The following is a 16422-nucleotide window of genomic DNA, read 5'->3' on the forward strand; positions in this document are numbered from 1 at the left end:
TGCAAAAAAAACCTTGCTAAACATCCTGCCTCCAAATTCTCCTTTAGTAGATGACCTCAGGGTCTCCATGTTTTATTAGCTATCTTTTTAATGACTTCCTGTGTCAGACATTAATTAATTCCACAATTCCTAAAAACCTGCTTGTCCAGGGATTAAGAAGAACTGGAGATAGGAAGGCAAATGAGATATAATTTCTGTCCTCAGTTCATTAGGACACCACCTCCCTGGGTTTCTAAACTTTTCACTGCAAAGACAATTTTCTTATTCTGTCTTTTCATCTTTTAAAATAGAATAAAATTTTAATTTAATATTAGCGATTGTTTTCTCAGTATTCCCTGGGTCATTTAAAAAAAAATCTATGTATATGAATATACATTTATTATAGATACTACATGTGAATATGCATATAAATTTCCAGCGTACAAATTTCAGAAGGCATAGCACTCCTGGACAATGAACAGGCCTAAGGATCAATTTAAAAATGTATCCTTGCAAATATTTTTAAAGCTGAAATGTGGAAATTTAGATACAAGACCAAATACCCATTACTTCATTATACCAGCTAAGGTCTAGGACAGTAGAGGAGAAGCAAACTGACAGATTCAAGATAAGTGATGAGAAAAAAAAAAGCCCCAAAGGGTACCATTACTAGAAAGGAGCTTAATGCCTTTAATTAGGAGTATTAAGGCCACACTCCACCTCAATTAAAAAAAATTAGTTTTCAAATGTATTTTTGCCATGTCTCATGCAACTGTAATATATTTTAGATGTGTTTTTAAATGCCAGGGGAAAAACACTAGAAACCAAAAAATCCTCTTCTCTCATATAACCTCAGACTCTAGAGTGCAGGCATGTGTTGTAATTTATGAAGCAGTGATTTCAACTTCCTTCTCCCTTAGCTGCGGGACAAAGCCTTGAGCAATTCCCAGCAGGAGACCTGTAGCACTTCCCAAAGGGCAGAGCAGATGCCCTGGTTTTAAGTGGAGCATAAGGCACAGCACAACTGGCCACATGAAACATCCAATCACAAGATGTCTGCTGTAAACCAGAATATTATCACTTACCAGGTGACATGTAAACTGATTTCCTGTAGGCAGGAGATCACACTAGGGAGGTTTCCTCCCTGCCACACTAGGGAGGTTTCCTTCCCCCGCCTCCTTCTTTCTGGTCCTCAGGTGTGCAGCCGGAGAACTTTGGGCCTTGGTGCATCTGAGAATTCTGAACAACTACAGCTGCTGGAACCATTCCCCACTGGGCCAGAATCTGGGAATTCATGATGATAGGACTGGGTGTTACTCAGCTTTGTTCCCATCAGCACTTCCCACAGGGCCCTGAACCCAGCAGAAACTTACTAAATGTCTGTTATCCTGGCTAAATCATTAGACTCAGAAGGATTTAGAGGTCCAGTACTTAGAAGAGATAAAAGGGAGATGCTCGAAAGGCAGGACCTGCTTGCTCCCCAGCACTCTGTCCCCACAAATTGCCCAGGACAGGATTTGAACCTTAGCATCCTAAGAGATACAGCATAAACCAGTGATCGGACCTGACTCCTTCATTTTTAGATTGAGCGACCTGCATGCAGTTTTACAGCTAGATGGGGACCACGCTGGGACAGCTAATCCAGGTGTCATGACGCTGGTTTCACTTCCTGCTAGTTTACCTCAGCTGCCTGAGACCCTGTGTCCATCCTACTGATCAACAAGCTCCTGTTCGGGGCCTTCCTGACGCTGGCTTCTAATGTCCAGCAGTAGGGCTAGTAGGCCAAGGGTTTTCACCTGCCTCCTCAGCTGAGGCTCCTTGAGGCCCTATTCAGCTGGCATTTATCATCAAGAGGAGACAGAGAGGCAGTCCTGAGTCCCCTGGAGTGCCTTCTGCCAGGCTCGGCCTGCCCTTTCCTACTCTGATTGCTGGCGTGGACCTTGACGCTTGGCAGGGTTCCCTTTATAGCTCCTTGCTTTACCTACTGGCTGGAACCCTAGACTGAATTCTTGCTACAACTGGCTTTGGGCTCCTGGTTTCCATCATTGTCTAGTGTCTCCAAGTCTTGGTCCCAGCAATGGCCTGGAAGTGTCTGCCCTAGGCTGTGACAGGAGTTGTATATTCTGTTCTGTAATCTGATGTGAAAGGAACAACTATTAGATAATCTTTGTGTGTGTTTAAGCAGCTTTCATGGATTAATACCAAGGTTAATACTGAGGTAACATGATGTACTGGAAAAAGCACAGGCTTTGAAATTAGACTGACCAGACTGACTAGCTGTGTATGGTGGGTGAGCTAACTAACCATGCTGAGTTTCCTCACTTGAAAATGGGGAAAATATATTTATCCTCCTGAGTGCTATAAAGGTTAGAGATAATGTATCTCAAGTACAAAGCACATAAGAGGCCCGTAATAGAAAGTAATGACTATTAATTTTACGTTAAATTGTTTGTGTTTACATATATAGGGACTAAATGCTGATGTTATGATGAATTTGAAGTACTGAAGAATCCTAAAGTACCTTTGAATCATCAAAAATTACATTATAGTCAGAATCACCTGTGTGTACATTTTCTCTACTTCTCGGAATATTAGTAATGATATGGAATAATATTAAAAAGAGTAGTCAACATGGATTACATATTTAATATGTGCTAGGCAGTTGCTAAGTGCTCTGTATACACTAATGTAATCTTCACAGCATTCTGAGACACGTAGTATCATTACTCCTGTTTTTAAACAGGGAAATGATTCAGCAAAGTTCAATAAAGCAATCAAGTCACACGACCAGTAAGTGAGAGAGCTGGGATTTGAGGTGGACTTTGATTCCAGAGCCTGAGTTCTTATGTCATTTAATCTTTTACTGTTCACACGCTTCACCTCTCGTGAACCTCATTAAGGGGGAGCCCTTATCCCCTCTCTCCGCTGTCCCACCCTGGCCTGTTGAGGAAAAGTTTTCCTCCCTCTCCCCACGTGGGAAACTGCTAGGGAGGAGCTTTCACCTCCCGCTCCACCCCCGTGCTCAATTCCCCTCAAGCGAGCAGGAGTGAGCAGTCGGACTGGAGAGAGGCCAACAGGCCTGGGCCAACTTTGACCACACGGTGTCCAAGGCAGGAATCTCCACTCCTCTCTCCTCTCCCACCTCCACCTGGCAGTGAGCTCTCCCCTGCTTCCCGGGCCCCGTTCTAGCATGATGTCAGGTTGTTCTTTCTCATTTAGCTTTCACCAGAAATCTCTGTGCTTTCTCTGTCTCAACAAACTTCTTAGTTTGAAATTATCTAAGACTTACAAGAAGTTGCAAAACAGAACAGAGAGTTTCTGTGTACCCTCACCTAGCTTTCTCCAAAGATAACATCTTACATAACTATGGAGTACACTATCAAAACCAGGAAACTGACACCGGCGCAGTACTGTTAACTAAACTAGAGGCCTTATTCGAATTTCACCAGTTTTTACAAGCACTCTGTGTGTGTGTGTGTGTGTGTGTAGTTGTACAGATTAACGTAACTACCACCATAATAAAGATACTCAACTGTTCCATCATGCAAACAAAACAAAACCTCCCTCAAACCACCCCTTTATAGTCACACCCTTCCCTCAACTGTAACCCCTGGCAACCTCTGATCTGTTCTTCATCACTATAAATTCATCTCTTGAGAATGCAGTATACATGTATGATTATACAGTCTGTAACCTCTTGAGTTTGGATTTTTTCACTCAGTATAATGCCCTTGAGATCCAACCAAGTTGTTGCATGTATTAACAGCTCGATCCTGTTTATTGTTGGATAGTGTTCCATTGTAAGAATATACCACAGATTATTCATTCACCTGTTGAAGGATGTTTGGGTTGTTTTTTTTTTTGGCGAGGAAGATTGGCCCTGAGCTAACATCTGTTGCCAATCTTCCTTTATTTTATACGTGGGATGCCACTACAGCATGACTTGACAAGCAGTGGGCAGGTCCGTGCCCAGGATCTGAACCTGCAAACCCAAGGGTGCCAAAGCGGAACATGCAAACAACCACTACTGGGCTGGCTCCTGTTTCCACTTTTTGATTATTACAAATAAAGCTGCTATAGACATTTGTGTACAGGTTTTTGCATGAACATACGTTTTCATTTCTCTATGGTAAAAACCCAGGAGTGTGACTGTTGAATTACACAGTGAGCATATGCTTGATTTTATATGAATCTGCCAAACTGTTTTCCAGAGTAGTGCTACCATTTTACATACTCACCAGCAATGAACAAGAGATCCAGTTTCTCTGCATCCTTGCTGACACTTGGTGTTGTCAGTATGTGTGCTTTTGGCTTGTGTGGCATGTCAGCCTTTAAGAGCAGAACCTCATACATCATTTGATTATCAGCTCTGTGTGTTTGTATGCACTCTGACTGGACTGAATGCTGAGGGGAGTGGAGTATGTTTTAGGCTCCAAATTCTTACCAAGCATCTCCTATGTGCCAGACACTGTGGCAGGTGCTAGGAAATACGCAAAAATATTGTATTTGACTTTGATATGGGACAGAACAGAGGGATAAAAGAATAGGTAAATATGATTATGAAACAACGTAGTAAGTAATATAGGTATAGGCATTGATAAAGGAACTGTGCCTTAGAACAATGGTTCTGAAATTTTAGAATTGATAAGAATCATCTGAAGAGCTTTGTTAAAATACAGATCTGGTCATTACTCCCCAGTTTCAGATTCAGTAGTGTCTAGGGTAGAGCCCCAAGAACCCCAAGAATTTGTATTCCTAACAACTTCGCAGATGATACTAATACTGCTGGTCCAGGGTCACATTTTGATGAATAAGAGTTTGTCTTAAAGGATGACTAGGAGTTTGTCAGCTAAATAATGAGAAGAGTCAGGAAACAAGGAAGAACATGAATAAAGGCATGGTGATGAAAGTGCATGGTGTGTTCAAGGATTGGCCATTACTTTGCATGACAAGAGTACAACTTAATTTAAAGGGAATATGCAGAAGTTGTAGATTAGGGCCAGACTACAAAAGATCTTACATGCTTACCTAAGGAGTTGTGTAAGCAGTAGAAATCTGTGCTTGAAAGCCAGGTCTGTGTTTGAAAAAAAAAAAAAAATGCTGGCAAGAGGGTAGTAGCTGAATTGGAAATGGGCAAGACCTGTTAGGGGGCTACTGCAATAATTCAGATAAAAAGCAGATCAGGGTTACACCTGAGCAATGGAGATGACAATAAGAGACAGATTAGGAGACATTTCAGATGTTAAATATCTAAGACGTGGTGACTAACGGGATGTGTATGGAGACAAAGGAATTCAGACTGAGGAATGGATGGATAGTAGCACTATTAACTGAGAGAGGAAATACATGGAGGCACAGAAAGATTAGTGGTAAGGTATGAGTCTAATTCTTGGTCACCGAATCTGAAGTGACTGAGGGATGTCCATCTGACAATATCAACTATGAAGTTAGAAAATGGGATTCAAAAGAGGCAGGGCTTGGGGACATGTCACAGGAGGGATTAAGACCGAGGGAGGGGTATGGCTTAAGAAGTAAATCAAGACTGGAACCCATTTAGCATTTATCAACGCTAAATGGGTAGGTAGAGGGCAGGAGGCAGTGAAAGAAGCTGGTAAGCAGCAGAGAGGCAAAACCAGGGTATTCATTTATGGTCCAGTTAAGAAAAGAGAAGGTTTTGGGGCCGGCCCCATGGCCTTGTGTTTAAGTTCAGTGTGCTCCACTTTGGCAGCCCAAGTTCGGTTCCTGGGGGCGGACCTATACCGCTTGTCTGTCAGGGGCCATGCCGTGGCGGTGGTCACATACAAAAAGAGGAAGATTGGCAGCGGATGTTAGCTCAGGATGAATCTTCCTCAGGAAATAAATAAATAAATAAATAAGAAAAGAAGAAGGTTTCAGAAAGGAGGAACAGAGGAGATGGTTAAGTGTTACATGGCTTGAGGCTAAACAGGATGGAGTCTAAAAAGAGATCAGTTGATTTAATGACCGTGGCAAGGGCCATTTCAGTGGAATCAGGAGATGGGCTGAAGAATGAATTGGAGGTGAGGAAGTGGGGGTGACTAGTGAAGACCACTCTTTCAGGAGGTAATAGGAAGGAGAGGGCTGGGGCAGTAGCTTCAGAAAGAGGCATGACCAAGAGAGAAATTTCTTCCAGAGACTTCAAAAGTCTCAAGAGGAATGCCAATAGTTTTCAGGGATTAATCAGTATTTATTTGTGTGCCTGACTCGAACTATACAAAACACAGAAACCATTTGGTCAAATGCCCCCAACCCATTCATAGGGGGCAAATTGAGTATTGTACTCACTCTGATATATTTCTCAATAAATTCAGACGCACATAATTAGTCTTCTTGTTTTTTGGTCTCTGAGCACTCTCCGTGTCCCATTATTAGCAGCAGAAGATCCCACTGTTATTCTAGCTTCTTCCTTTTAATAGATTTAAATAAGCCCTTTATGTGTTTTGGACTCTCTTCAAAGGTGCTTCTCAAAGTCTTTTTTCCTATTTTGTACCTAATCTGACAAACTCTGTGGGCTCCCTGCTCTCCTCTGGGGAGCTTTTTACATTCTTTGAGTGATGTCCTTTTCCCTCCACCGTGACTGTCGCATTTTTTAAGTGCTAGGATTTTTTTTTTTTTTTATTCTCAGTTACTCTTTCCCTAATGCTTCCAGTAAAGTCTCTTAAAATAGTCTCCAATTTTCTTATGACTTCCAAAAGCCTACCTTTCAATTTTCTCCTAGTTAATACCCACATTTTGTCATACTTTCCTTTTGAACATTGAACAAGTGAGATAAATTCTCTGGGCTTATGGATTTAAGTGCGTTATGATTACTCACATTAATTGGCTCACCCATGGTTACCTCCTAAGATCAACTCCTGGTCACTAGGCGAGAACCACAGCCAGGTCATTTTCTCTCACTGTGGGTGGTTTGAAACTTCCTGTTATAGGGAAGTTCATCCTATCAAAAATCCTTATTAAAAAGCTCACCTCTACCTCTTGATCGGATTAGGCTCTTTATAATTCACATTTAGTTCAATTTTTAATACCTGGCATAATTTCTAAGTTTCTAAATCTTTAACATGTCTATATTGGTATCATCAGCTTGGTCACTGAGTCTAAAGCACTTGTTCTCAAACATTGGAATCACCCAGAGAGTTTTAAAAAAAATTGCTGTTGGTGTTATACCCCCAGATATTCTGATTTAACTGGTTGAGGGTAAAGTCTGGGTATCAGGATTTCAAAAAAGCTCTCTAGGAGATTCTAAAGTGAACCAAGTTTGAGAAATCATTGGTTTAAAGATATTCCTAAGACAAATATTTAATTTTAAAATTTGTCAAAGAATTTGAATAGACACTTCTCCAAAGAAGATATACAAATGGCCAATAAGTACATGAAAAGATGCTCAACATTATTAGCCATCAGGAAAACGCAAATCAAAACCACAATGATTTGACTAAAATCAAAACCACAAAACCATTTTACATCCATTAGGATGGCTAGAATCAAAAAGACAGATCATAATAAGCATTGGCAATGATGTGGAGAAATTGGAACCCTTATACATTGCTGGTGAGACTGTAAAAAGGTGGAGCCACTTTAGAAAACAGCTCAGCACTTAGGTAAACACAGAGTCACCATACGACCCAGCAATTCCACTCCTAGGTATATCCCAAGAGGAAGGAAAACACTGTTCATGCAAAAACCTGCACTTAAACGTTCATAGAGCATGTGATTCACAATGGCCAAAAAAGTGGAAACCAGATATCTATCAACTGAGGAATGGAGAGACAAAATGCAGAATATCCATATAACAGAACATAATTCATTCATAAAAAGGAATGAAGTACTGCTTCCTACTACAACATGGATAAACCTTGTAACCATTATGCTAAGATTCTGCTAGGTGAAAGGAGCCAGACACAAAGGACCGCATGTGGTACGATTCCATTTAAACATATTGTCCAGATTGGGCAAATCTGTAGAGACAGAAAGTAAACTAGTAGTTGCCAGAGGCTGCAGGGAGAGACGAACGGGGAGAGACTGCTAATGAGTATGAGGTTTCTTTTTGGGGTAATGAAAACGCTCTGGAATTAGACAGTGGTGATGATCGCCCAACCTTGTGAATATACTAAAAACTACTGAATTGTACACACTAAAAAGATGAATTTCACGATATGTAAATTATATCTCAAAAGAAAAAAAGAAGGGCTGGCTCCACGGCCAAGTCGTTAAGTTCGTGCGCTCTGCTTTGGTGGCCCAGGGTTTCGCTGGTTTGGATCCTGGGCGCCGACATGGCACCGCTTGTCAAGCCATGCTGAGGTGGCATCCCACATGCCACAACTAGAAGGACCCACAACTGAAAATACACAACTATGTACTGGGGGTTTTGGGAGAAACAGGAAAAATAAAATCTTTAAAGGAAAAAAGAAGAAAAGAATAACTCTATTCCTACTGTTATCTTATGTGTCAGAGAGATTGTTCCCCATGGAAATCTGAGAAAGTCTCCCTTTGCCAATAACATTTCCATTTTACTCTTGTTTGTTGTACGTCTCACACAAAACTAGGCCACTCTTCCTTTTTCTTCTGAGAATCTGAAATCCAAGGTAAAGTCTCAGAGTGTGCCCAAATGAAACATCTGGCTTTGGTCACATAAGGAAAATAAAGAAATTCTTGAGAAGGAAAACTAGATTGGCAGAGTCTCCACTGAATGAGAACGGAGCATTCTGCAGCCTGGAAAGGAGAAGTTCAATGTGGATGTGAGTGAAACCTGTTAAACTACTAAGAGATCTTGAGTTTGGTAGAATGAAATTCTGGAATACTTGAAAGAGAGGACACCACTTAAAGGTCCCGATATGCAAATTTAGGACATGAAAAATAATGTTACAACTTCACAAAACAGGTAGTGATTTAAGGATGAAGATTATCTTCCAAGAGATAATGTAGGCATAAAATAGAGTTTTAAGAAAATGGCCCCACAATAGATTATTTGACCAAAATGAGTTACTACTAATAGGAGTTTTTGTTTCTCTTTAAAATATAAAAAATATTTTTAATTGTTGTAAAATACAATAAAGTTACATACAATAAAATAACAAAAATTATCATCTTAACCATTTTTAAGTGTACAATTCATTAGTGTTAATTATATTCACACTGTTGTGCTACTAATTTTCAGAACTTTTCATCCTATAAAACTAAAACTCTATACTCATTAAACAACAATTAACTGAACATTAAGTGAAACTCTGTACCCATTAAACAACAATTCTGCATTTCTACTTCCCCACAGCCCCTGTGGTCACCATTCTGCTTTCTATTTCTATGAGTTTGACTATGCTAAACACCTCATATAAGTGGAGTCATACAGTATTTGCCTTTTTCATGACTGGTTTATTTCATGTAACATAACGTCTTCAAGGTTCATCCACATTGTAGCATGTGTCAGTATTTCCTTCCTTTTCAAGGCTGAGTAATATTCCATTGTATGTGTAGACCGCATTTTGTTTATCCATTCCTCTGTCAGTGGACACTTGGTTTGCTTGTTTATCTTTTTTTGGGAGATGAACCTAACCACTAAGGTTGACATCCAGAGGATTAACCTGTCTTCTCCTAATGAGGTGCTTGGTATCACTATCAGAAACACAAAGACTGTCAGAATCGGGGCTCAAATGGTGGCTGCAGAGGTTATACCAGAAGAGTCTGCATTCAGGAGTGTAGGCAGACTCACAAGATTAAGACATGGAAACCAGATGCCGGGAGCACAAAAGCAAGAACAAGCAGTGGTAACTTAGGGATTGAACATGCCAAGATGTCTAGAACCAGGAGATCATTCCGAGGAAGAGAAATAGAGAGAGAGTCAACAAAGGAGTAAACCGCATGAGAATCAAGCAGGGTCAGGAAGTGCAGCAAATCAGCAGAGGCCACAGCAAGTGAGGGGTGGCCCAGAAAGGCCCAGGCTAGCACAGATGTCTAATTCTGAGGTCTAGGATTCTGGCGGGCACTGGGCCACCAGAAAGGAATGAATAGACTCTGAATAGGCACAGGCTGCTCCTCTTTAGCCTCGGCCCCAGGGCATGCTGACCAGATAGAGAGAGGAGGGAAAATGAAAATAGATAGACCAGACCCAGGATTTGTACCGGACTTTGGAACTGACTCCCAGCATCCAAAAGGCTACTCTGATTTCCATCCAGGCTGGTGTCACTATCGCCAGGGGCTGGATCTGGTGAGGCTGCAGGGCTATCTTTGCAGTGGGGATGCTTGGGGTCCAGAAACTGTTAGTTATGGCATGAAGGTTGTAGTGGGGCCTGCTATAAAACGAATTTAGCACTAATTTGGAACACTTATTTTCTTGTGCCTAAAGTCAAAGTATGCCCAGATTCTGGGAAGGGGGCCAGTTGCAAAAAGAAGAAGGGTATAGGGGTTAGATGACAGCTCTTCGCAATCCTAGGATAGTCGTTCAATGTGAAATTTCTCAGGATGGGAAATAACTGTTCAGATGCTACATAAACCATATCACTAGTTTGTTCTTCTTTTCTCTTTTTTTTCTTTTAAGGAGTTCAGAGTCTATAGGTACAAAGGTGTAGAAAAAACCAACACATTTCTAGAATTATATTCACTGATAAGCTTCTCTAATTTGCCAGTTCTTCTGTGCTGAGGCATGTTTTCTAGCAAACAAAATGCACTAATAAATCTATCAGGGGCAGAAAGGCAGTGGGAGACAGCTGCAGCACAGCATCCAGGAGTGACAATGATTAATTCCTACATCTGCTCAGTCAGATAGAAACAAAGGTCACTGTGCATAGATTAGCATCCTGATCACCACCTCCTCCCATCACACGCACGCACAAATAGCATCTTTCACCATCGATAACAGCAAAATCCAAAATGCCTGAAAACTGTACTATCTGACACCCCCCCCAAAAGCAAGCTCTTTAGTGTATTGGAGATGGAATAAGGCAGAGAATATGATCAAAAACTGATTAACGTCAGATTACTGTCCAATCTTGTTAGCATCCAAATTAAGTGAAATTCTGATGCTCAGCTACATTTCTGAAAGCAAAGCGAACGGGAAATTTAAGAACAAATCTTGATGCGATAATTTGATCAAAGTAAGAAAGGCTGTTATGGTGAAGCAGTGGAACACATGGACATTTGGAATTATGTAAAGAAGGTATTTGGAAGTTGGCTCTGTCCTCATGTTCAACAGTCCCCCGAAGACAATGCCACTTTCTATTCATGACTCCTACAAATGCAGGGCCCTGACAGGTTGACTTTTTTTTTTTTTAAATAATCTTGGGCTAGGAAAGGTATTTTTTAAGTGCACAAATTATAAATATTTAGCTCAGTGAATTATCACAAGAAAGATATCTATGTAACTATCACCCAAGTGAAGAAAGAAAACATTACAACACCTCAAAATCCCCACTCCCATAATTATTACCCTTTTTTTCTCCCTATCTTGACTTGTAACATTATACTTAAGTTATGCCTGGTTTTGAAATTTATATATGGGGAATCATATAGTACACACTCTTTTGTGGATGGCTTTTTAAAATTGATGTTTGTAAGATTCTCCCATGTTGCTGGGTGTAACTGTAACCCACTCATTTTCATTGCTGTATAGTATTCCACTGCAAGAATACATATATATATATATATATAAGAAGGACATTTGGGGTGATTACAAATAATGCTACTGTGAATATTCTTTATAGAACTCTTGGCATAAATGTGCATACACTTCTCCTGGGTATAATTTAGAGTGAATTTGCTGGCTCACAAGGTATATGTGTTATTTTAGAAGATATGCCAAATTATTTTCCAAAGAGGCTGCACCAATTTGCACTCTCACTGTGAGTAGATGAGAGTTTCATAGCTTCACATCTTTATCTCAACATTATCTTTAGAACTTTAAGTCTTTTGGTGTATATCTTGCAGTTGTAATTTGCTTTACCCACTCATAGGCAACCACTAATCTACTTTCTGTCTCTAAAGATTTGTCTATTCTGGACATTTCATGTAAATGGAATCATCCAATATGTGGTCGTGACTGACTTCATTCACTTAACATAACGTTTTGAAGGTTCATCCATGCTGTAGCATGACTCAGGACTTCATTCTTTTTTATTGCTGAATAACATTTCATTGTATGAATATACCATTTCACTTATCCATTCATCAGTTGATGGATATTTGGGCTGTTTCTGCTTTGGGGCTATTATGAATAATGCTGCTATGAACATTCGTGTACAAGTTTTTGTGTGGACATGTTTTCATTTTCTTGAGTATATACCTAGGCATTTAATTGCTGTGTAATATGGTAAGTCTACATTTAACATTTGGAGGAACTGCCATATTGTTTTCCACAGCAGCTGCGCCAGTTTGCACTCCCACCAGCAGTGTATGAGGTTCCAATTTCTCCACATCCCCACCAACACTTGTTATTCTCTGTCTTCTTGATTCTAGCCATCTTAGGGAGTATAAAGTGGTATCTCATTGTGGTTTTGATTTGCATTTCCCTCATGGCTAATGATGTCAAACATCTTTTCATGTGCTTATTGGCCATTTGTATATCTTCTTTGGAGACACGTCTATTCTCTGTTCATTTTAAATTGGGTTATTTGTCTTTTTATTACTGAGTTATAGGCATTCTTTATATAGTCTAGATACAAGTCCCTTATCAGATATATAATCTGAAAATATTTTCTCCCATTCTGTGGGTTCTTTTAACTTTCTTGATGGTGTTCTCTGAAGCACAAAAGTTTCTAATTTTGATGACATTAAATGTATTTATTTTTTGTGCTTGTGCTTTTGGTGCCACTTACTGATCTCCTCTTGATAAAGAGGAATTCTTAATTTTTTTACTACTATCAATGGGGCCATAAAAAAGTCTTATGCAGTTCACCTTTGCATTTACAGTAAAACTATCCATTCTATTTTTCAATGTCCAAGATATAAAATCTTAAGGGAGAATATTTTCCAGAAAATAATATTAAAAAATATTTTGTCTCTACTGATAAACTGACATGTATCCTCCTTTTGGATGTCTCCTTTTTGGCTTCTTAGAAACTCAAAGATAATTTTTTAAACTTTTACTGAAGAAAAAAGCACATAAAGAAAAGCATATGTATTATATGTACAATTCAGTAAATTCTCAAAACTGACACACCTTGCATCCAGCACGCAGATCAAGAAACAAACCTTAGGGGCTAGCCCCGTGGCCAAGTGGCTAAGTTCATGTGCTCTGCTTCAGCAGCCCGGGGTTCACTGGTTCAGATCCTGGGCATGGACCTAGCACCTCTCATCAAGCCATGCTGCAGCGGCATCCCACATAAAAGAACTAGAATGACCTACCTCTAGGATATACAGCTATGTACTGGGGCTTTGGGGAGGAGAAAAAAAAAAGAGGAAGATTGGCAACAGAAGTTAGCTCAGGGCCAATCTTTCTTACCAAAACAAACAACAAACAACAAACAACAAAAAACCCCAAATGTTACCAGCATTCCAGAAGCCTTCCTCTTGCTCTCTTCTGTCACTATGCTCCCCATCTCCCCTCAACCTGCAGGGTAAATACTATCCTGACTTCTAATATAGATTAGATTTACTTTGTTTTATATCTAAGTTGAATCATATAGGATATAGCCTGTGTGCCTGGCTGATTTTGCTCAAACACTGTTTTTGTGAGAGCCATCCATATTGTTGGAACATACTGTAATGTATTTAGTAATCAAACTGTTAATGGACAGTTGAGTAGTTTCCAGTTTGGGCCTATTATAAATAGTGCTGTTAAGAACATTCTAGTACAGGTATTTTGGTGAATATATGTATGCAATTTTTGCTGGAATTGCTGTGGCATAGGGTATGAACATGTTTAGTAGATTCTGCTGAACAGTTTTCTAAAGTGATTGTAACAATGTACACTCCCACAACAACGCAGGAGAATTCCAGATGCTCCTTGTCTTTCCCAACATTTGGTTTGTCGGTCTTTTTTCATTGTAGACATTCAGGTGAGTATGTAGTGTTATCTCATTGTGGCTTTACTTGGCATTTCCCTGATGACTAATGAACACAAAGACTCTTTCATTTGTTTATTGGCTACTTGGATATATTCTTCTGTGAAGTAGCTTTCTATCTTTGTGTTCTCTTATCAATTAAGAGTCCTTTATTCTGGATAAAAATCCTTTGATGATACATGCATTGTGAACATATTCTCCCATTCTATGGCTTGATTTTTTCCTCTCCTAGTGGTATCTTTTAGTGAACAGATGCTCTCAGTGTTTACATAGAACAATTTAACAATCTTTCCTTTTATGAATGGCACTTTTCATGTTCTATTTAAGACATATTTTCCTGCCCCAAGTTCATGAAAATATTCTCCTATACTACCTTCCTGAGTCTTTATTATTTGACTTTTGCATTTAGATCTACAGTCCACCTGCAAATGATTTTGTTAGGTAGGATCCAAGTTGCATTTTTTTCCCCAAGTGGCACTGACCCAGAACCATTTTTTTTTTTTATTAGAAAGATTAGCCCTGAGCTAACATCTGCCACCAATCCTCCTCTTTTTGCTGAGGAAGACTGATCCTGAGCTAACATCCATGCCCATCTTCCTCTACTTTATACGTGGGATGCCTGCCACAGCACGGCTTGCCAAGCGGCACCATGCCCCTACCTGGGATCCAAACCGACGAACCCTGGGCCGCCAAAGCGGAACATGTGCACCTAACTGCTGTGCCACCGGGCTGGCCCCCCAGCACCATTTATTAAAAAGCGTCCATACATGCTTGGCTCTGTTTCTGGATTCTTTCTATTCTGTTTCATTGGTCTATTTCTCTATCCTTGGCCCCAACAGCATTCTCAGCAGGTCTTAATTACTAGCTTTACAATGAATCTTAATATCCAAAAGAGGAAATCCTCTCACCTTGTCCATTTTTTCCAGGCTATTTTTGGCCCTTTGAATTTCCAAATAAATTTGAGAATCAGCTGGTTGAGTTTTACCAGAAAAGAAAAAAAGTTCCTGGAATTTTTATTGCAATTACATTGAACCCATATATCAATCTGGGGAGAAATTATATCTTTACAATATTGTCTTCTAATCTATAAATATAATATATCCTTCATTTATTTAGAACTTTAACTTCTCTCAAAAATGTTTTATGATTTTCTATGGAGAGATACTGCATATCTTTTCCAAGTGTATCAGTCAGGGTTCAATCAGAGAAACAGAACCAGTAAGAGATTTGTCACAGGCAATTGGTTTACGCAATTTTGGGGGCTGGCTAAATAGTCTTAAATTCCACTTTTAGCTACTTCTGTTCTCGAATTAAGGCACCCCAAGGAGCATGATTTTACTTAAGGGAGCGCTGTAAGTACCACATTTAAATGTTAAAGGTCTATTCTCAATAAGTTTTCCTGTTAAATGTAAGTCAGGTCACGTCATTCTTCAGTTCCAAACCCTACAATGGCTCCTCATAAGACTTGGAGTAGATGTCAAAGTCATCACATTGACTTACAAGATCCTACATGAACTGGCCTCAGTCACCGGTCTGACCTCATCTCCTACGCTCTGCCTCATTTACTCTGCTCGGACACACTGGCCTCCTTGCTTTTCTTTGAACACTAGGTATGCTCCCACCTCAGGGCCTTCGCATATTCTGCTCCCACTGCCTGGAATGGTCTTCACCTTACGATTTGTTTCCTATGCCTGTCAAGTTTATACTCAAATGTTGCCTTCTCAGCGAGGCCTTCCCTGGCCAAACTCAAAAGCAGCAGCTATCACTCTGATATTGCTCATCCACTTGCCCTGTTTTACTTTTCTGGATTTATCACTAACATTCCATACATTTGACAATTTACTTTATTTATTTATTGCTTGCTCACCCCTATAGGAAAATAAAATCCATAAGAGAAGGGACTTTTTTGGCCTATTTTGTTCTTTGATATAATCTCAACACGTAGAACAGTGTCTGGTACATTGCTGACTAATTCAATAAATATTTGTTAAAACAATAGGCAAATTTATAAGAATCTAATTACGAGAAGGCCTTCTGCAAGTACAGAACTCTGTGGCTAACAACGGTCTGACAAGACTGAAAGGATAGGTTAGAATGAAGGGATACAACCAGGAGGACTGGAAAACTGAGGCTCCGGATGTCTCCTTGGGCTCCTGGAGGGAGCAACCACCAGGAGACAGAGAGGAGACCCACGGAAAGCACTTGCTTCCCTACAGCACAATTTTATGTAGAACTGATATGGTATTAAAGATAAAGAGTGCAGATGTCCATCTGCTAAGAACTTCACCTTTATCATCTTAGTCTATATTCTAGGCCATTTAATTTGTTCATTCAGGAAACATGGGGTATAGTCCAGGCACAACGGAGATACAAAGATGAATAAGATGTGGTCCTAAACTCAAGGAGCTCATTATCCGGTAAGGGAGACGGAGCC

At 40.0% G+C, this 16422-nt stretch overlaps 1 protein-coding gene across 4 annotated transcripts in view; it reads right to left on the reverse strand.

The window, feature by feature from the left end:
- Positions 1 to 16422, reverse strand: part of GPR156 (G protein-coupled receptor 156) — an 86023-nt gene that overhangs the window by 32257 nt on the left and 37344 nt on the right. The window contains exon 2 of one of the 4 annotated variants that reach the window (XM_046657831.1): positions 1065 to 1263. The exons of the other annotated variants lie outside the window; for them this stretch is intronic. The gene's annotated coding sequence lies outside the window, so the exon portion shown is untranslated. The remainder of the gene's footprint in view (positions 1 to 1064; positions 1264 to 16422) is intronic. 4 annotated transcript variants of the gene reach the window in all.

The sequence above is a fragment of the Equus quagga genome, chromosome 4, assembly GCF_021613505.1.
Source record: "Equus quagga isolate Etosha38 chromosome 4, UCLA_HA_Equagga_1.0, whole genome shotgun sequence".
NCBI lineage: Eukaryota > Metazoa > Chordata > Mammalia > Perissodactyla > Equidae > Equus > Equus quagga.